Source organism: Canis aureus, chromosome 14, assembly GCF_053574225.1.
Source record: "Canis aureus isolate CA01 chromosome 14, VMU_Caureus_v.1.0, whole genome shotgun sequence".
Classification (NCBI taxonomy): domain Eukaryota; kingdom Metazoa; phylum Chordata; class Mammalia; order Carnivora; family Canidae; genus Canis; species Canis aureus.
Genome location: NC_135624.1, coordinates 23,573,881 through 23,594,194, shown reverse-complemented (window position 1 = coordinate 23,594,194; position 20,314 = coordinate 23,573,881). Strand labels below are relative to the sequence as shown.

The 20,314-nt window shown below is 38.6% G+C and overlaps 1 protein-coding gene across 26 annotated transcripts in view; it reads right to left on the bottom strand.

Moving 5' to 3' along the window:
• LOC144283253 (uncharacterized) overlaps window positions 1–20,314 on the bottom strand; it is a 106,668-nt gene that overhangs the window by 73,522 nt on the left and 12,832 nt on the right. For 2 of the 26 annotated variants that reach the window (XR_013351693.1, XR_013351702.1), the window contains one exon: window positions 150–502. The exons of 22 other annotated variants lie outside the window; for them this stretch is intronic. The gene's annotated coding sequence lies outside the window, so the exon portion shown is untranslated. Of the gene's footprint in view, window positions 1–149; window positions 503–12,013; window positions 12,167–18,588; window positions 18,908–20,314 lie in introns of those variants that run through there. 2 more of the 26 variants (XR_013351691.1, XR_013351692.1) reach the window with 2 other exon arrangements.

The following is a 20,314-nucleotide window of genomic DNA, read 5'->3' as shown; positions in this document are numbered from 1 at the left end:
AAAGGAATAACCTAACAGTTCTAGGATCACATGCACCCAAAGAAGTAGACTGTGGCAGGAGGTAAGAGTCAGGTGTTGTGGAATCTAATATGTGTTTTGCTGTAGCAGGTCATCTGCCTCAATTTTTTTTTAAGATTTTATTTATTTATTTAAGGGAGAGGAAGAGCACAAGCAGGGGGAATGGCAGAGGGAAAGGGAGAAGCAGGATCCTTGCTGAGTGGGGAGCTCGACATGGCTTGTGATCCCGAATCACCTCTGGAGCATGACCTGAGCCAAAGGCCGATGCTTAACCAACTGAGCCACCCAGGCACCCCAGTTTCCTTGCAGGTTTTCTGCACTCTTCATGCTGGGCTCCGATCCACTGAATCAGCCACTTTTCTCTTGCCAAAGTCAGGAGTCTCTCTTGCTACACACTTACTAATCTTTAAGCCATATCTTTTCTCATTCAGGTTAGAAGACATTATTGACAGGATATGTACTGATGTGATATTCAAGTCAGCATCTTTTAAAGAGAAACTTCAGATTAGATATTTGTTCACTAAATATACTAATCTATCCATAAAATGAGAAAACTTTTGCTGGGATTATTGATCTTACTTCCTTTATCTTTGCACTGCTTTTTTATTCCAAACTTTGAGTCTTCCATTTTTTTTTCTCATGAAATAGTGTTTCCAAGTTTAAAATTGTGATCACTATGGTAAACAAGAGATAAACAGATGGAAACACGGGGATAGAAGGAAGGGGACAGTCTTTCTCATCATAACCTTAAGTGAGAGGCAAAAATTTGAAAACAAGATATGAGATGAAAGGGGCTGTTAAAATATATCCCTTCTTTCGTTGACTTTGTGTTAACTCTGGAATGACTACTATTATTCACAGGTGCAGGAGTACAGAAATCTAGTGTCTCTTCTTCTTCTTATAAGTTCACAAATCCCATGATGGAGCTCCACCTTTATTAAAGACTTCATTTTGGGGCACCTGGGTGGTTCAGTCAGTTAAGTGGCTGCCTTTGGCTCAGGTCATGATCCTGGAGTCTCAGGATCAAGCCCTCCCATTGAGCCCCTCATTGAGCCCCACCCCCCAACATGGGGCTCCTTGTTCAGTAGGGAGCCTACTTACTCTTACTTACTCCTACTTACTCTCCTCCTGCCCTGCCCCCACTCATGCTTACTCTCCCTTTCCCTCTCTTATGTAAATAAATAAAATCTTAAAAAAAAAAAAGATTTCATCTAAACCTAAGTATCTCCTAAAGGTCTCACCCCCTAATATTATCACTTTGGGGGTTGGGGCTTCAACATATGAATTTTGGCTGGGAAACAAACATCAATTCATAACAGTTGGATCATGTGTTTTTTTTTTTATTTACATTCAGTTTGCCGACATATAGTATAACACCCAGTGCTCGTCACATCACGCACCCTCCTTAATGCCCATCCCCTCATCTCCTCAGCCCCCCCCCCCCCCTTCAGCAACCCTGGGTTTGTTTCCTAGAGTTAAAAGTTTATCATGGGGGCAGCCTGGGTGGCTCAGCAGTTTAGCGCTGCCTTGAGCCCAGGGTGTGATCTGGAGACCCAGGATCTAGTCCCACATTGGGCTTCCTGCTTGGAGCCTGCTTCTCCCTCTGCCTGTGTCTCTGCCTCTCTCTCTCTCTCTCTCTCTCTCTCTCTCTCATGAATAAATATTAAAAAAGAAAAAAGAGTTTCTCATGGTTTGTCTTCTTCTCTGATTTTTCACCACTCAGTTTCCTCTTCTTCCCTTATGGTCCCCTGCACTATTTCTTTATTCCACATATGAGTGAAACCATATGATGCTTGTCTTTCTCTGATTGACTTATTTCATTCAGCGTAATACCCTCCAGTTCCATCCATATCAATATAAATATCTGTCAAAGGACAGAGTGGCTCCTTCCACAGTTTGGCTATTGTGGACATTGCTGCTATAAACACTGCGGTGCAGGTGACCCTTTGTTTCACTACATCTGAATTTTTAAGATAAATATTCAGTGGTACAATTGTTGCATCATAGGGTAGCTCTATTTTTAACTTCTTGAGGAACCTCCATACTGTTTTCCAGAGTGGCTGCACCAGCTTGCATTCCTGCCAACAATATAAGAGGGCTCCCCATTCTCCACATCCTTGTCAACATTTGTTGTTTCCTCACTTGCTAATTTTAGCCATTCTCACTGGTGTAAAGTGGTATCTCATTGTGGTTTTGATTTGCATTTCCCTGAAGGCAAGTGATGTGCTTATTGGCCATGTGTATGTCTTCTCTGGTGAAATTTCTGTTCATGTCTTCTGTTCATTCCTTGACTGAATTGTTTGTTTTTTGGGTGTTGAATGTTATAAGTTCTTTATATATTTTGGATACTAGCCCTTTACCTGATATGCTATTTTCAAATATCTTCTCCCATTCTGTAGGTTGCCTTTTAGTTTTGTTGACTGTTTCTTTTGCTATGCAGAAGCTTTTTATTTTGATGAAGTCCCAATAGTTCATTTTTGCTTTTATTTCATTACTTTTAGAGACCTGTCTTGTAAGAAGTTGTGGCCGAGGTCAAAAAGGTTCTTGCCTCCTCTAGGATTTTAATGAATTCCTGTCTCACATTTAGATCTTTCATCCATTTTATCTTTGTGTATGGTGTAAGAGAATGGTCTAGTTTCATTCTTCTGCATGGGCTGTCCAATTTTCCCAACATCATTTACTGAAGAGATTATATTTTATCTGCTGGTTAGTCTTTCCTGCTTTGTCAAAGATTGGTTGACCATAGAGTTGAGGGTCATTTCTGGGTTCTCTATTCTGTCCCATTGATCTATGTGTCTGTTTTTATGCCAGTACCATGCTGTCTTGATGATCACAGTTTTATAATATAGCTTGAAGTCAGGCATTGTGATGCTCCCAACTTTGGTTTTCTTTTTCAACTTTCCTCTGGCTAGTCAGGGTCATTTTTTGGTTTCAGACAAATCTTAGGATTATTTGTTCCAACTCTGTGAAAAATGCCCGTGGTATTTGGTAAGGATTGCATTGAATGTGTAGATTGTTCTGGATAGCATAGTCATTTTCATAATATTTATTCTTTTTTTTTATGATAGTCACACAGAGAAAGAGAGAGAGGCAGAGACACAGGCAGAGGGAGAAGCAGGCTCCATGCACCGGGAGCCCGATGTGGGACTTGATCTCGGGTCTCCAGGATCACGCGCTGGGCCAAAGGCAGGCGCCAAACCGCTGCGCCACCCAGGGATCCCATAATATTTATTCTTCCAATCCATGAGCATAGAATATTTTTCCATCTCTTTGTTTCTTCCTCCATTTCTTTCATAAGTGTTCTGTAGTTTTTAGAGTACAGATCGTTTATCTCTTTGGTTAGGTTTATTCCTAGGTATCTTATGGTTTGTGGTGCAATTGTAAATGAGATTGACTCCTTAATTTCTCTTTCTTCAATCTCATTGTTAGTGTATAGAAAAGCAACTGATTACTGTGCATTGATTCTGTATCCTGCCATGTTGCCAAATTGGTATATGAATTGTAGCAATTTTGGGGTGAAGTCTTTTGGGTTTTCCACATACAGTATCATGTCATCTGTGAAGAGTGAGAGTTTGACTTCCTCTTTGCCAATTTGAATGCCTTTTATTTCTTTTCGTTGTCTGATTGCTGAGGCTAGGACTTCTAGTACTATCTTTGTTTTGTTTTATTTTGTTTTGTTTATCCTCTCTGCCAAGCTGTCTTTTTATTGTACATTTAGACCACTTACATTTAAAGTAATTATTAAAATGTTAGGGCTTATGTCTCTCCTTTTATTTTTTGTTTTTAAATTTATTTTCTGTTTCTAATTCTTCTGTTTCTCTTTTATTGACTCCCTGTGGGTTATAAGAACATTATTTAGAATCCCACTTTGATTTATTTAGTATTTTTAAATATATCATTTTATATAGTTTTCTTAGTCATTGCTTTTGGTATTACAATATACATATATACTTTATTACAGTCTACTAGTGTTGAAATTTTACCATTTGCAGTGTAGTGAAAACTTACTTCCATGTTGGTCCTTTTCCTCTCTCCATTTAAGAAATATAACTGTCCTATGTTTCCTATGTGCATTGAGTACCATATCACATGTTATCATTCTTGCTTTAACTGTCAAATATGTTATAAAAAACTTATGAGAAAAAAGTTTATTATATTTATCCCTATTTTTATCCACTTCTTTGTTCTATCCTTTTTAAAGTTCCCAGCCTTCCTCAGGTATTATCTTTCTGTTTGGAGAACTACCGTTAGCCATTCTTTATAGTCAGGTTTGTGAACAACAAATTTTCTTAGTCTTCCATCATCTGGGAGTTTTTTCCCTCTTTATACTTAATGTTCTCACTGAATGTGGATTCAGTTGACAGCTATCTCTAAGTGTACCACTTCCTTCTCACCACAGTAGTTGCTGATGAAAAAATAAATTTGTGGATTCAAATTAGGGTTCCCCTATAGGAAGAGTCATTTTTCTCTAGCTACTTTCAAGATTTTTCTTTGTCTTTAGTTTTCAGAAGTTTGATTCTGATGAACCTTGGTAAAATTCTTAGAGTCTATTCTATTTGTAGTTAGCTCAGCTCTTTGTGTAGATTTGTGTCATATCAAATTTGGGAAATTTTCAGTCATTATTTCTTGAAATAAATGTTCTGTTCCACATTCCTCCTCCTCTTTCTTCTAAAATACTGATAATTCAGATTTCAGATCTTTGCCAGAGGCTTGATTTCTGCTGGTGTTACCTATGGAAATAGAATGTACTTCCTTGGACCTGGTACCACCAGTTTGTGAGTGGAAAGAGGACTGTGGGCCAGTGTGGGTAGAGAGCTCTTCTCCAGGTTGCTGGGTGCTAGTGAGGCTTCTGCTTAGTCCCTGCTGGGGCCATTGCTGGGTGGGGAAGGCATCTCCTAGGCTGTCGTTTAGGGACTGAGATGTCATTTCCTTTGGCCTGCTCTCCAGGTTGGCAAGTGTTGCTAGGGCTCTTGCTTAGTCTGCTGTTGTAAGGGGGGTGGGGGGGTGGTATCTACTTGAGCCACCTCCTCCTAAAGCTTTTGAGATGCCAGGCCTGTTCCACCTTCCAGTACCAGGTGGAAAATCAGGAGACATCAGACTACTGAGTTTTTATCAAGTCCTGGGGTCTCTAGTAAGCCCACTTTCTTTTTCTATCTTCAGAGTTCTCCTATGGCTGCCTACTACATCATTTCCAGGTGTTTTTAGTTGTATGAGCAAACAAGATCAGGGAGAAATGAGTCTATGCCATTTGCTCCCGAACCATAAGTCTTGAAAGATATTTTAGTAATATCATTGTCATTAGTAAAGAAATCTCATTTTATTTTACACTTACTAGCATTTTGTTAGTCATTTGAAATGTACCTTTTCTTGCACCAAACTTCAGAGAATTATCCATCTCCTGGTTTTAAATGGCTCTAGTTCAACTTTAAATGGCTCAAAGTTCAGATTTGTTAACCAGTAAGTCCATGTAACATAAGACATATTGATTGTGCACTTTGGAGGTAGGCAAATCTAGGTTGTCAGTTTTCATCAGCTTTAACTATATTATCTGGGGCAAGTCACTTGCCTTCTGTTTTCAGTTTCATCAGCTATAAAGTAGGAACATAACTGCCATTAAAGATTACTGTGTGATTAGTTGAGATAATTAGATAGAATGCCTCATGCGGGGTCAGCCATACAGTAAATAAACATTGAAAAAAATACTAATTCTTAGTGCACCTGGGTGGTTCTGTCCATTAAGTGTCCAACTCTTGATTTCAACTCAGGTCATGATCTCAGGGTCCTGATATTGAGCTTTGTATTGGACTCCACACTGGGCATGGCACCTGCTTGAGATTCTCTCTCTTCCTCTTCCTCTGTATCCCTAAGGTGTGTTCTCTCTCTCTCTTTATCTATCTCAATCTCTCTTTCTCTAAAAGAAAAAGAAATGCTAATTCTTTTTTAGTATTGTATCACCAATATTTTTACATGCCTTTAGTTCTTCATTTTTAATTACAGACATTTCAAGGAGGCGTTTTCTTCTTTAATAATTACCTACTTCACAATATCTGATATCTTTGTACCATTCAGATAATTGCTTCTCTATATATTAGTAATGCCTTGAAGATTTCTTCCCCTGATGGCTGCTCTTTGTATCTGCCATCTCTGGGCTTTTAGACTCATCACAGCTTAAGAAGGAAGTTTATAGCCAATGTGATAAAATTTCCCTAATGAATTTAAAGAAAAGAGGACTGCAAACTGAGCAGAGTGTGGATAATATCACTCAGGCCTCAAACTTGGGATTTTACTTATAAGCCGTTTTGTTTTCATCACCCATTGTTACGTAGGGGACACACACACACACACACACACACACACACACACGACTAAATCCAAGTTTGGATTCTTGAATAAAAAATTCTCTGAAAATCTGTGACTACTTCCCCGTGTCTGAAAGGGCACCTTTATTTGTTATAGTATCTTTTCCCTGAGGGCTCTGTGGTCTGGGAAGGGAAACTAGAGTGCCCCGGATTATACTTAGCATTTTATAATTGCTAGCTGAAACTCAATCCAAGGCTTTCCAGGCACTTGCCTTCCTTAACACATCTGGCAGCACCCTAGCCTTTTTCTCTGGTCTGTCCCTGCAGGAGGAGTGCTTAGATAAATAAACTGAAGCATGCATGTGGTCACCGAAAGATCTCTGTGGAAAGCAGAATCTAACCAAAGCAGCCTCAGGGCCTGCTGAGCCTTTTGTTCACTGCCTCTCAGGGATATAAGCAACCTGGAGGTATATATGGCAAAATCATTGCTGCTCTAGCAGGGTTCACACTTGCCCTGAAAATAACTCATGCCTGGGAACAAACAGCTGAGCAAGCCTAACTATATGCATTTTTAGACAGAGAAAAATGTTAGTAAGGTCCTGATCTTTTATATGTAGATAAATCAACATTTATTGAGTCTCTGCTTAGTATTTGTGAATTGCGGTATTTCAGATTTTACCAAAATAAGCAAAGTATCTTTATAGGGAGCTTATTGGTTCATAAAATGAAGGGATAGGGGGAAAAAAGGAAACTAATATTTATTGAGCATCGACTTTTGTAAAAGGATGTGGACCAAGCAGAAATAACCTATTTGTCAAACTAATTTGTGAAATGAAAACCTTGATAAAGGAACTATGGAATTGGAATGCTGGTGTTATAGGGACTAATTTATTTTAATTCTATCTTTGGGGTATAGATGATAGAAAATAATTTATGTGACATAAAGAAGAGATTCCCAATGATTTATGTACCTAGGATGTGATAGGGCTACATGAGGAGATATTATTTCCATTTCACAGATGACAAAATGAGTCTTAGAGAATTCTATTATCTTCGATATATTCATTATCTCCCACATTTGTTCATTAAAAATTTACTGAATGTTTACCATGTGCTAGATATTAATTCTAGATACTAAGAATTGATTAATGAACACAACGGACAAAATTCCCTGTCCTCTCCCAATGAAGCTTACACTCTACTGAGGAGAGAGAGATAGTAATAAGATAAGTAATATATATAGCTTGTTAGATGGTGAAAAGAAGAAAAAGTAACATGGAATGAGATAGAACACGTGGTGAGGAATGGTTGTGATTTTTTTTTTAAGATTTCATTTCTTTGATTTCATTTCTTTCTTCAATGCACAGAGAGAGAGGGAGAGGGAAAAGGATACTTCCCGCTGAGCAGAGAGTCTGACATGGGGCTCAATCCCAGGACCCTAGGATCATAACCTGAGCCAAAGGCAAATGCTTAACCAACTGAGCCATCCAGGCACCACAGCAATGGCTATGATTTTTAAAAGACTGTTTGAGAACTGTTTCACCAAGAAGGCAACATTTGGGTAAAGACCTAAAGTACACAGAGAAGTGAGCCACATGGATATCCAAAGAATGATCTGGGTAGAAATGATAGCAGTTGTAAAGCTCTGAGTCAGAAGGGTTCCTGGCATGTTTGGGGGATGCTGTGAAGGCCGGCACAGTTGGAGTAAAGTGAACAAGAGGAAGCATGTGAGGGGATAGGAGAAATAGGGGGTACCTCAGATCATGCAGGTCATTGTGAGCCAGTGTAAGAACTTTGGTTTTAACTCTGAGGGAGATAGGAGATCGTGCTGTAGTATGTCATGATCTGGCTTGCATTTTGATCGGATCTCTTTGGCTGCTGTGTTAAGAATAGACTGAACGTCAACAACAAAAGCAGAGAACTCATTAGGAGGCTTATCTTAATACCAGAATTCAAGTGGCTAGTGATTATGCCCCAAGTCACATGCGCAATCGTGGCAGAGTTAGCATTCAAACCTAATGTGCCTGATTCTCCACTATGTGATGCTACTTCCTGGTGGCCAAAAGGTCACTATTACTGGATATTGTTGACTTTCTTTCCATGTGTGATCAAACCAGAAAGTTACTTTGAAACTTGTGCTATTTGGGACTTTTCTCTTAGCTTATTTTGTGAAAAAATGAAAATTCTTAAAAAGTACATTATCATATAATTTAAAATATATGAAATAATTTACTCTATAATATGATTGGCTTTGATTGGTCTCATTTTCTCAAGCTTCATTTATTATTGTGTATAACCTATAAAGACCTAGAAACGGAACATTTTTGAGCCTGATAAAAACCCCAACTGAGATCCTTTCTAGACTTTGTTAAGTGCCTTTTTTTTCTTTTAGCTGATTATCAGCTCAGAAACAAAAGTCCCTCTTCTCTTCCACTTAGGTTCCACTTAACAGTAGGAACCATGGGGCCACCCTTCACATTCTCTCTTTGGGAGAAATGAGGAGATAAAGTGTCATTTTCTGAAAATCAATTGTTTGGTAACAACTAATTAAATTAATTTATTTCTGCCGAAATATATTCTTGGGAGAGATGATTCAGTATAATTTCCCCCTCTAGATATGGTTCTGGGGTCTTAAGCATCATGCTCATTCATCCTATTTCATCTATCCCTAAGACTTTGCCTTAAACGGGAGAAAGACAACAACTATGAGTTAAATGTCAGAATTCCTAGGGGAGAAAAATGCAATTTGAAAAGTGCATCTTCATATCCCCAGTATATCCTATTTCAGCCATTGAATTGGTCTGCATCAGAGTCGAAGGACAGCCAGAGTGGCACCAAGTCACTGAAGGCTGTGGAACCAAATACATTCAGGATCCTATTTTATGACCTAGACTCCTAGGTCCCCAAAACAGGCTGAAAAACATATCTAAGCAATCTGTCTCTCTGAGACAGTTTGTATTTTTTAAGATTTTATTTATTTATTCATAAGAAACACAGAGAGAGGCAGAGACATAGGCAGAGGGAGAAACAGGCTCCCTACAGGGAGCCTGATGTGGGATTCAATTCCAGAACCCCAGGATCATGACCTGAGCAGAAGGCACTCAACCACTAAGCCACCCAGGTGCCCCAAGACACTTTATATTTTTAACAAAGCTGAGTGAATCTGGGGAGCATTCAGGCCTAGAAACCTCTGGCCTAAAAGTTATGCCCAGGATTATCTTCATGTTGGCCATGGACAGTTGTCTATAAAAAGACTAGGTTAAGATTCAGAAGACCCAGGTTCTAGTTCTGCCACCATCACCCTTTATCCCTAATGATGTCAAAAATCATTGGAGAAGGGGTGCCTGGGTGGTTCAGTCAGTTAAGTGTCTGCCTTCAGCTCAGGTCATAGTCCCAGCATCTTGGTTTGGACCCCTTGTCGGGCTCCCTGCTCAGTGGGGAGCCTGCTTCTCCCTCTCCCTCTCCCTCTGCCCCTCCCACTCATGCTCTCTCTCAAATAAATAAATCTTTGAAAAAAAAGAATAATCATTGGGGAACACTGGATCTTAAATATGGAAAGAAACCAAGACAGCTCCTAAGCATATCACTTTATAGAGGAGCTAATCTAGACCTAAACAGCATGAGTGCCCTAACATCAAATAACAAATTCATCCCAAAGATGAAATTAGGACCGAGTTTTACTGAGACCATAAAGTTTCCCACTCTGAAATGGTAATACCTATATGAGCTTTAGTTCCTTTATCTCTTAAAAAAATGGCATAATACCTTCTCTACCTCCTTTACAGGTTTGTATATGTAAGAAAACTGATGTAAAAGCTATTAAAACTTCACTATGGGAAACAGGTAGGTATTATTTACTAGGTGTAGTCATAAGTGGTTAGACTTAGAATTATCAATACAATTATTGTCACCTCCCTCCTGAATGACTAATAATGTGACTGACAGAGGAGGCTGGTTTCATCTCCAGTTGTGAGCAGAGTGTACTGAGCCCTATGGATTTGAATAAGATAAGCTGGTACTTCAGGATCCAACTGGCTGGCACAAGAGTCACTCAGTGTGACAATAAACAGAAAGAAGAAAGACTAATGGCATAATTAAGAAGTGCAAAAATAAGAATTGTGTGAATCAGGGGCGTCTGGGTGGCTCAGTTGGTTAAGCATCTGCCTTTGCCTCAGACCATGATCCTTGGGTCCTGGGATTGAGCCCAGGTTGGGCTCCCTGCTCAGTGGGTTTGCTTCTCCCTTTCCTTCTGCGCTCTCTCTCTCTTTCTCCCCCTCCCTCTCATTCTTCTCTCTCTCTCAAGTAAATAAATAAAATCTTACAAGAAAAAAATTGTGAATTAGCTCATAACACTCACAGCACTGCTGCCATTTCCAACTCAGTTCAGATAATAATTCTAACTATTCCATGTTCATCAAGGCACATGTTGGTTTACTTTATTGTCATCACATCTTATGAGGCTGCTTATTTAAGATTAGAAAGTAACTATCAAAACACTGCAAATGGAAAAAAATGGAGAAAGAGGCTCAAATTTTGGATAGTCTCAGTCTCTAGACTATCATCATAAAAAAATCACATAGGACCAATGTATTTCAGATGTGAAGACCAGGCTAGGAGTTAGATAAGATCTCTCTTATGAGGCCTCTCTACTGCTTTTTCATCCACTGGTTCACCAAACATTTATTAAGCATGTCAACACCGTCCTACTGTATCCAGATACAGCAATACATGTAAGAGCTCAAATCCCTTCTCCCATTCATAGCTGGCAGAAGTATAGACATAGCAATAAAAGACCCTCACTTTAAAAGCAGTTGCTATTTATGAAGGCCCCACTATACAACTGGAACTGTATTAGAAAGTATACATATGTCCTCAAGACAATAGATTTAGGTCCTGTTTTTAATTTTAATTCATGTTGAAGAAAATGAGAAATAGGCAGTTACCTTGCCTAAGGCCAACAGTTGGTGAATGGTGAATATTGGATTCAAATCAAAACCATTGGACTGAAAAGACCATCACCAGGCCCTAACAAATCTTCATTTGGCACTAGATTAAATTGTTGTATCAAACAGTACACTTGCTAAGATTATTATATGCATCATTTAGTTATCACAAAAACCCTGTGAGGAAAGGTTGCCTTTCTTTGAATTGTAGACTATGACTTCACCCAAAGGGATGGCAAGGATCTGGAATGAGCTCCCCAAGAAAACCATGGAGATCCGTGAGAACTAAATGTTGACATTAGAGAGAAAAGAAATGGCAAAGCTTTTCTTCACTATTATGTTAGCACTTTCACTTTCAAAATAACATGGAAAGTAAGCTATTAGAATATTCCACCTCCCATGATTCATTTTGAAGGAACCATGTTTTTCTTAAAATTTAACATAAACAGAATATCTAGTTGATGGCTTAGAAACCTCCGGGTCTCTCACTAAATAAGAAAAGCTTTTGAAAATGTTAGATCAATATAGGAAATATAACATTGGTGGGGGAGTCATAGAATCTGCATGGAAGACTTAATCAAAGTCAGTTCTCTTTCCTGGACCTCATTGTTTTCATCTGTAAATTGGTGATTGTTTACTAAATAGCTTCTAATTTTATAAATTCTAGGAAAAGGAGAATCCTTTAAATAGGTGAATCAATAATATCTAATTTTCACAATGAATGAAAGGTTTTCATATCTTCATTTTTATTTGATTCTTGAAACAACCTGCCATAAGTCAGCTGGGCATAATTATTTGCATTTTATAGGTAAAAAAGCCAGTGGTTCTCACTCCAATAATTCAGGTCTTCTTTCTACTATCCAACGGAAAACAAGTCCTTTCCATAAGTAGGTATTGATTGTCAACCTAAGAAAGACATCATATTTTTGCCATGATGACTATAGAGATGGAGCAGATATATTTGCTGGCCTCAAGAATCTAGTCTAGTAGAGGCAAGTACACAATTAAATTAGAAATTAAAATGGTAAGTATCGCATGAAAGTGAGAGTTTTATGTTGGAAAAACCTGGGAAGTTTTATCAAAGGGAAGGTTTGAATTATGTATTAAAAGTATGGATGAATATCAGCATGTTGAATAAGCAGAGACGGGCATTCAAGAAAGAAGGACCAATGAAGACCAAGCTTAAGAAAATGAGAAGTCATCAGGTTTATATGAGCAACAGTCTGGCTAAAGTTTATGGTGCCTACAGAACAATGACTTCAATTCTTGAGTTAGAGGAAGTCATCTAAGGAATTTGGATCTATTCCAAGCAGTGACTCTTTGATGATGATTAGGCCAAAAAGCCAGAAGAAGCTTTCTGAGAAATTCTTAGACAGAATGACTCAAATGCACTACCATCCCTGAAATACATCCGCTGTTCCCACCATAAGTGATCTCTGGCCTGTAATTCACTTTAGAAAATTGTTTCAGCCTAAACGGCATGTGTGTGTGTGAGTGTGTGTGTATTGTGTGGATGTTAATCACTAATTTCTACTGTAGGGTAGATTACTTAGTTGAATTGGAAATTTATACCTCATACTTTTGGTCATAAACTCTACCTCGAGGCAGTTACCCCAAAGGTGTCAACTTTTTCTTCTCTAGTCAAGACCAAAGATTATATTAATGAACTTCATAGATGTTAAAGGAAGTCTTAATTGATGAGCATAATAGATATTAGGAATGAGTATTAGTAATATTCATGGGGTTGAATATATGTGGATTGGCTAGAAATACTATAGAAACACTCTCTTCTTTTGCAGAGGTAAAATGTGAGGAGTCTGTTTACCCAAAATGTCTATTGCCGCAGGAATAGAACCATAAACTTAATTTCTAAGAAATTCTCTGTCCCTCTTCTGGCTTGGATAATTCATGGGACTCCAGCCAGACATTTTGCTATATCCTCGTGAGACTATGGTCACACTTGCCTCAGGTAACCCTTTTACTCAAGATGCTACTAGCCCTGGGTGCCTGGGTGGCTCAGTGGTTGAGTGTCTGCCTTCGGCTCAGGTTGTGATCCCGGAGTCCTGGGATCGATCCTGCCATCAGGCTTCCTATAGGGAGCCTGCTTCTCCCTCTGCCTCTCTCACTGCATCTCTCATGAATAAATAAATAAAATCTTAAAAAGAAAAAAAAAAAAAAAAAAAGATGCTACTAGCCCACCTAAGCCAATGGTGAACTGGGCTTCCATTGACCTGTCACAAGAAGTTCTGGGACTTTCTGCTGTTTGCCAACAGCTGTCAGTATGTGCAGCTGCATTTGTTCCCATACTTGATTGTTTACGTTTTCACAAAGTAGTGAAATCATGAAGAAGAGACCTACAACCTTGAGTATCCCAAAAGACAACTAACCAAGGAAAGAACTCAAGAATTAAGAGGAGCCAAACTGATTTTGGGACATTTGCAACAATAAGCTTCTGAATCTCTGGGACCAAGAAGAGTCATTAGATAAGGCAAATTCTGGCAGACAAACTAAGAGATAAATATTAACCTGCCTTTCTAGGCCCTCGTCCCAGAGATAAATCTTTTTTTTTTTTTTTTTTTTCAGGCTAATCCTGAGAAAGGGGCTCCAAATTGGGCTGAGCTGGGGAAGCAGTAGGTAGTACTTAGAGAGTATTCTTGTGTGCTATGCATGGCTTGAAACTTTTTTATATGTATTAGCTCAGTTAATCTTTAAAATCACCCCATGAGCTTACATTTTCATCTTAACATAATAGACAAAGGAATGGAGTCACAGACTAGTGAAATGTTTACCTAAGGTCATACTCTGGCAAATGGCAGGGTCAGAATGCACATGCAAGCAGTGGTCCCTGAGGACCTTCTCTTAATCACCACACCCGACTGTGTTACATGCAGCACAATATTCAGTGCCTAAGAGGCCTGCCTGGTCTCCTGACTTCCTTCCCCAACCAGAGGACCAAGAGATCCAGTGGCTTTCCTGGGAGCCTGAGGTTCTGTAATAATAAGATTTCTTTAATTGTGGACATATTACAGGTTTCAAATTTCACAGCATTTTGTTTCACATTCCTTGGTTTGCAAAAACCCTAGGACAGAGACAAAGAAGGGACTGTTGTCCCCATTACAGAAGGTGAAAATGAGCCTTGGGAAATTTAAATAGGTTGTTCAATGCCACACAACCAGGAAATGATGGGGTAAAGATTAGAACCCCAGTGGGCCTAGGTGGAGGTGGTGACAGACCCCAGAATTACTATTAGATGATGACTCCTTGTACCTGTTTGTTGCCACCTCAAGGTCAGCCTTCCACACACAATCTTCTTTTATGTATATGTTACTTCATAATTATCAGAAGGACTTTTCCATATGCTGACCTGTTCGATGCAGTCTTCACATGCACCTAGCATTTGTGTGTGTGTGTGTGTATGTGTGCACACTTATTAGGGGACACGGGGTATTATCCTTTTCCTGCCCCCAAGAAGACTCCGTCTCTGGGAGAGCAAATGTGTTCTCAAGCCTGCTGAACAAGTGAGTGTGCATCACAGACAGAGAGAGAACTCAAATCTTCCAACTCCAAATCCACCCATAAATTTATATTCACATCCAGACAAATTCAGAGCTGTAATGTGACCATTGGGATTTATAGTTAAGTATCTCCTGCATTTTATCTCCCTCTTTCTTCCCTTGGACTACACCCAGCAGTGCTCAAATCACCTAGCCCTGCAGCTTCCTTTATAATCCTATTATTATTCAGAGCCAACAGAGAGAAACCGTTAAGTTCTCTGAAAACAGAAAGCATTTTGTCAAGAAACACATGTTGTGACTCTGCACCAAGGAAACGCAGAAATGATGACGTGAGTGGAGGAATGCTCATGACTGTTTAGCAACTGCCATACACAACTACACAGTCAGCGATTAAAGGCAATGATGGCTTATCCACTGACCTAATGTCACCGTGCATCCCACCATCATTAGCTTTTGAGACATTAACAGGAATTGAAGTCACTGATCTTGGCAGATTGGTTGAAGAGGAAATAGAGCACCAGATGGCAGGATTTCTGTCTTAACTGTTAAGACTAAGGAAAGTCTATTATATTTGAGATCATGGTTTCTTCATCTGGAAAATGGGAATTAAAGTAACTAACTTAGTGAAAGATTGAACCAATCCATGCCAGTTTTGTCTCATAAATCCTGAGCCTTTGTGACTCAATGATAGTGCTACACAAGCACCTTGGCCTTCGCCTTAGCCTTTTAACTGAGGATGAGGTGATTTATGATGGAATTTGCATAGGCAAACAAATCCCCAGCTGTAAGCTGCCTGCCCCAGAGTTTCATGGTTCACTAAGGATTAAGATTCTTGGAGCTCCTTCTGGGTGGCTAGAGGCTCTGACAGATATACTTTCTCAGTTAGTTTCCTGACTGTGGTAGGTATCCCTTCACTTCGTGGCATGATGAAGTTTGACTCTACCCAGGAGGAGTGAATTAAAGATTGTGGGCTGTGAAGCCTCAGGTTTTGTGGAACTTAATTGCAAGGGGACTTTCTTGGGGGAAATTACTTTCTTTGCAATGTGGAATAGCTAGAGGAGGTTTTACGAATTACCAAAGACAGGACCATAACCAATCTGTTTGGCTTGTAGAGATCCTTGAAGAGTAATGAGCTTTTCTGAAAGGATTTGATGGATCTCAGAAGGACTTGTCAATACCACTTCATAAATGAGATGGTGGAACTGGATTCATAGAATGACAAAATCACAGGATAGTAAGGGACATGATACTTGAATTCCCTATTTAATAACCTGTTCAAAACAGCATGAAGAGTACAGTGAAATCTTCAGTGTATGTGGACCTCACTGAAAAGGGAGGTAGACTATCTCTCCTCAAACAACTTGGCAAGTTTGTATCATTAACACGATTTTTTTTCTCCTAACATCTATTAGCATCATGTAAAACCAGTTGGATCTCACTACATGACAGGCCTTTATAGACCTATATTGGAAGACTCTTATTATGTAATCCCCGTATCTTCTCTTCACTTGATTACTACTTTCAACTGATTTCACTATTCTTCCTATAACATAATTAGGTCTCTTTAAAAAGTAAATATGGGGATCCCTGGGTGGCGCAGCGGTTTAGCGCCTGCCTTTGGCCCAGGGCGTGATCCTGGAGACCCAGGATCGAATCCCACGTCGGGCTCCCGGTGCATGGAGCCTGCTTCTCCCTCTGCCTGTGTCTCTGCCTCTCTCTCTCTCTCTCTCTCTGTGACTATCATAAATAAATAAAAATTTAAAAAATTAAAAATAAAAAATAAAAAGTAAATATGAATAAATTATACATATAATCCAAACAGATATATAAAATTCATACACACATAAAATAGGATAAGCAGAAGATAACCACAAATATCTGAGCTCTTAATCTAGTGTGGGTTTTCTTCCTACCTTTGTTCACTTAGGTAGCAACCGATAATCTCCTCAAAGTCATTTCTAGACTCATAGAAGGCTGGAATTGAAAGAGATACTGGAAGGGCACCTGGGTGACTCAGTGGTTGAGCATCTACCTTTGGGTCAGTTCATGATCCTGGGGTCCTGGGATCAAGTCCTGCATCAGGCTAAACCACAGGGGCCTTCTCCCTCTGCCTATGTTTCTGCCTCTCTTTCTCTGTGTCTGTCATGAATAAATATATAAAGTTTTAGAAAAAGAAAAAGAAAGAGATACTGGAAATCATATAAATTGTTTTCCCATATCTTTTGTGCATGAGATATTGAGTTTCTAATATCACTCTGAAACTCATGTGGTCTGGCTAATAATCATGAAGTTCCATGGAGGAGCTATGATCTCTACTATTGTCCTTGACTTAACATAAAAAATTATAACATGTGTATTTCACACACAAACATCAGTGGTCATCTGTGGTTTATGTTCACCCACCTGATTGCACTGATTCTTTATTTTTCTAATTTTTGGAGTCTGTGACTATGTAGCTATGACACATTATTGCTTGGAACAAATTAAGAGCAATGGTCATTAGTGGGAAACTTACAATTAAATCAAGGAAGCACATACCTCAGGGCTTGCAAAAGAATTTGAAAGTTATCTAGTCAGTTTACTGCTTGAGGCATTTCAACCATATCCTGACCAAGTTAGTGAATCAGATTCCATGTGAATATACCCTATGATTGGAGGAAGTCAGTGCCTTCTGAGAAGTGTGCAGCATTTTTATATGTTCTGGTTATTTAAAAAGGCTATACCAAAAAATGAGGTAAAATTATTTCCCTGAGACTTTTGGTGTGAGGGGATCTAGTTTGCTCCTTGTCATTCATAAACTGTTCTATTACAGCAACTTAACTGCAAAATCAGAACATCATCCTAGGAAATTGGTCCCACACTGTTGCTGGTCAGCTGGGTAAATTATAGGCCGCTGTATGGTCAGCCCTCAGGAGTTATAGTGGCCTGTCACTACTGGCAGAGTGATTTCTGCAGGGGCCACCTCATTATATGGGAAAATGCCCTCAAAGGGCAAGCCTGTTTCTTGTCCTGGCAGACCTGTCACATCCGATGTTAGAGGAAACAGCGGCAAAGAATTGTGGCTGAAAGAATTGTAAATTTTGCCTGTGGAGAGTCACTGAGGGCAATTCTCCTAAAAAGGATTATTTGTCAACTGCAGTAAGACTCTTTGTTATTAGAATTTAATTGATATTTGCTACTGAAGAAGAAAGCTGAAAACAGGATATAAGGCAAGCAATTAAATCTTTTTAATAAAGTGTAGTTAATGAGTTGTCAAATTTGGTAGAGATTATTCCGTCCTTCCCCTTTTTTTTCTTCTAAGGATAGGTAGGGCTGTCTTACTATCCTGGGGAAATGTCACACAATCACAAGAGAGGCAAATTAAATCAAATAAGGCCAGGCAGCTTTTGTGCAATCAGAAGAACAAAAATTAGAGCCCGGGGACCCAGGAATTCAGCTCAGATTGTTCAGTAGGTAACTTTGTACCTCTCCTTCTGGGCTTTCATTTATTCATGAAATATGGGTGAGCACCAGATGATCTCTAAGGTCCTCATAAGTCAATGTTTTGCTCATATTCTACACATTTATTTATAACTGTAGATATATGTAGCAGATAAGAACCAAACATTTAATATAGAATCCCAGCATCCCCATAATTAGCAATGTGATCTGGGTTAAGTTAATTAACCTCTGTAAGTATTAATGTCCTCCTTCGTAGAAAGGGCAAATATATGCATATCTCCATAGGATTTTGTTAGAATTAAATCATAGAATAGATTTAAGTTATTTGGAAAAGGGCCTGGAACATGGAAAGTGATGACTAAATATTGACTATTTATTTATTTATTTATTTATTTTTGACTATTTATTAACATTCAGTTTCATGATCCAGCTTTTTAAACTACAATATATCCTAACCACCAGAGGGCGCTGCACAGAGAACGGCTAGACTTAAATTGGATGCCCTTACTGGCTGCTTGAAGCAATTGTCTCCCTGCTACCCAGAAATTTCAGCTCAGGTTGTTTGATCTCCATTTGCACCATATGCCAGTCTCAGTGACTGTGAGTGCTGCAGTTTGTTTTTGTCTAGGGTCTTCTACTTCTTGCATTATTGAGGAATCCTTAGGTGATAGAGTGCTCATTTAGAGCGAGTCTAAAATTAGAAGAAGAAAATTGAGTCTTACCACAGGTCAGTCACTACTTGATCATTGCAATAAATGTCCGTAATGGAAATGAGGACCTAAGCTACCATTCTTATTTTATGATGAGAAAGCTAAAACTCATACAGGTTAAGCTCTTTGGCTAAAGTAGCACAGCCAAGAAATGATAAAAGCGTAATTCAAAGCCATGGCTGTTTGACCCCAATGATTGTACTCCTTTGGTTTCACCATGCTGCCTCCAAAGCTGTGTCCGCATGAAAGCAGAAGATATGAAAGCACAAGATACCATGGAACAAGCCCAAAATGCCCATCATCTCCTCTACTACATAATGTTGTATTAGAGGAATTAGCTAATGTGGTCAGAGGCTAAATTGCAAATAGAGGCAAAAGGAAAGCTAAACCAAAAAAAAAAAAAAAAAAAAAAAGGAAAGCTAAACCAATCCTTATTATATATCACAAAATTATAGACCTGGAAAACCTTGAAAAATATAATAGCTATCACGAACAAGACAACTTAGCAAAATGCAGGGTACAAAATTTGCCCAAAGAAGTAACTTACATGTATACAAACATAATCAGATGGAGGAAATAATGGAGGGACAGAGTCAATTTTCAATAGCAGAATAAAATAAAATGAAATAGAACACATGCACGAACTTAAAAAGAAGAGTAGAACACCTACACAGAGACACTTAAAGACATAGAAGTAAACTGAATAAATGGGACAACATTCCATATTTTTGGTTAGGATGACTCAATATAATAAAGATGTCAATTCTCCTTGTGTTAATTGTTTGATCCCAATGATGATAATATACTCCCTTATTCTCCCTGGAGCAAGACAAATTGATTATAGCATTCAGTTGAAAGAATTAAAGAGTAAAAGAAAAAGTGAAATTAGCAAGGAAACCCTTTAAAATGAGGGGTAATGGGGGGGGAGAGTTGATCTTTGCAGATCATTAAAACATAATATAAAGCCTCTTTGTTCAACAAAAAGTATAATACTGGTACACAAATAAAGAGGGAGACCAATAAAATGGAATGTAAAATCCAGAAAGAATAAAAATGAATGTGGAAATTTAGTATGTGATAAAGAGGGTATTTCAAAGCAATGAGGAAAAACAACAACAACAAAAAAAAACTTTTAAAAACCAGACAACTGGTTACCCATAAATACAAACATAAAATTGTATCTATCTTTCATATTATATAACCAAATAAATTAAAAATGGCTTAGATATTTGAATGCAAAACTAAACGCTACATAAATACTCAGATAAAATGTGAATGGCTTCCTTTATAATCTGGGAACTAGAAAAAATGGTCTAGTATGACCAAAATCTGGATTCTCCTAAAGAGAAGTTTGATAAATTTGAGTACATAAGATTTATTTATTTTTA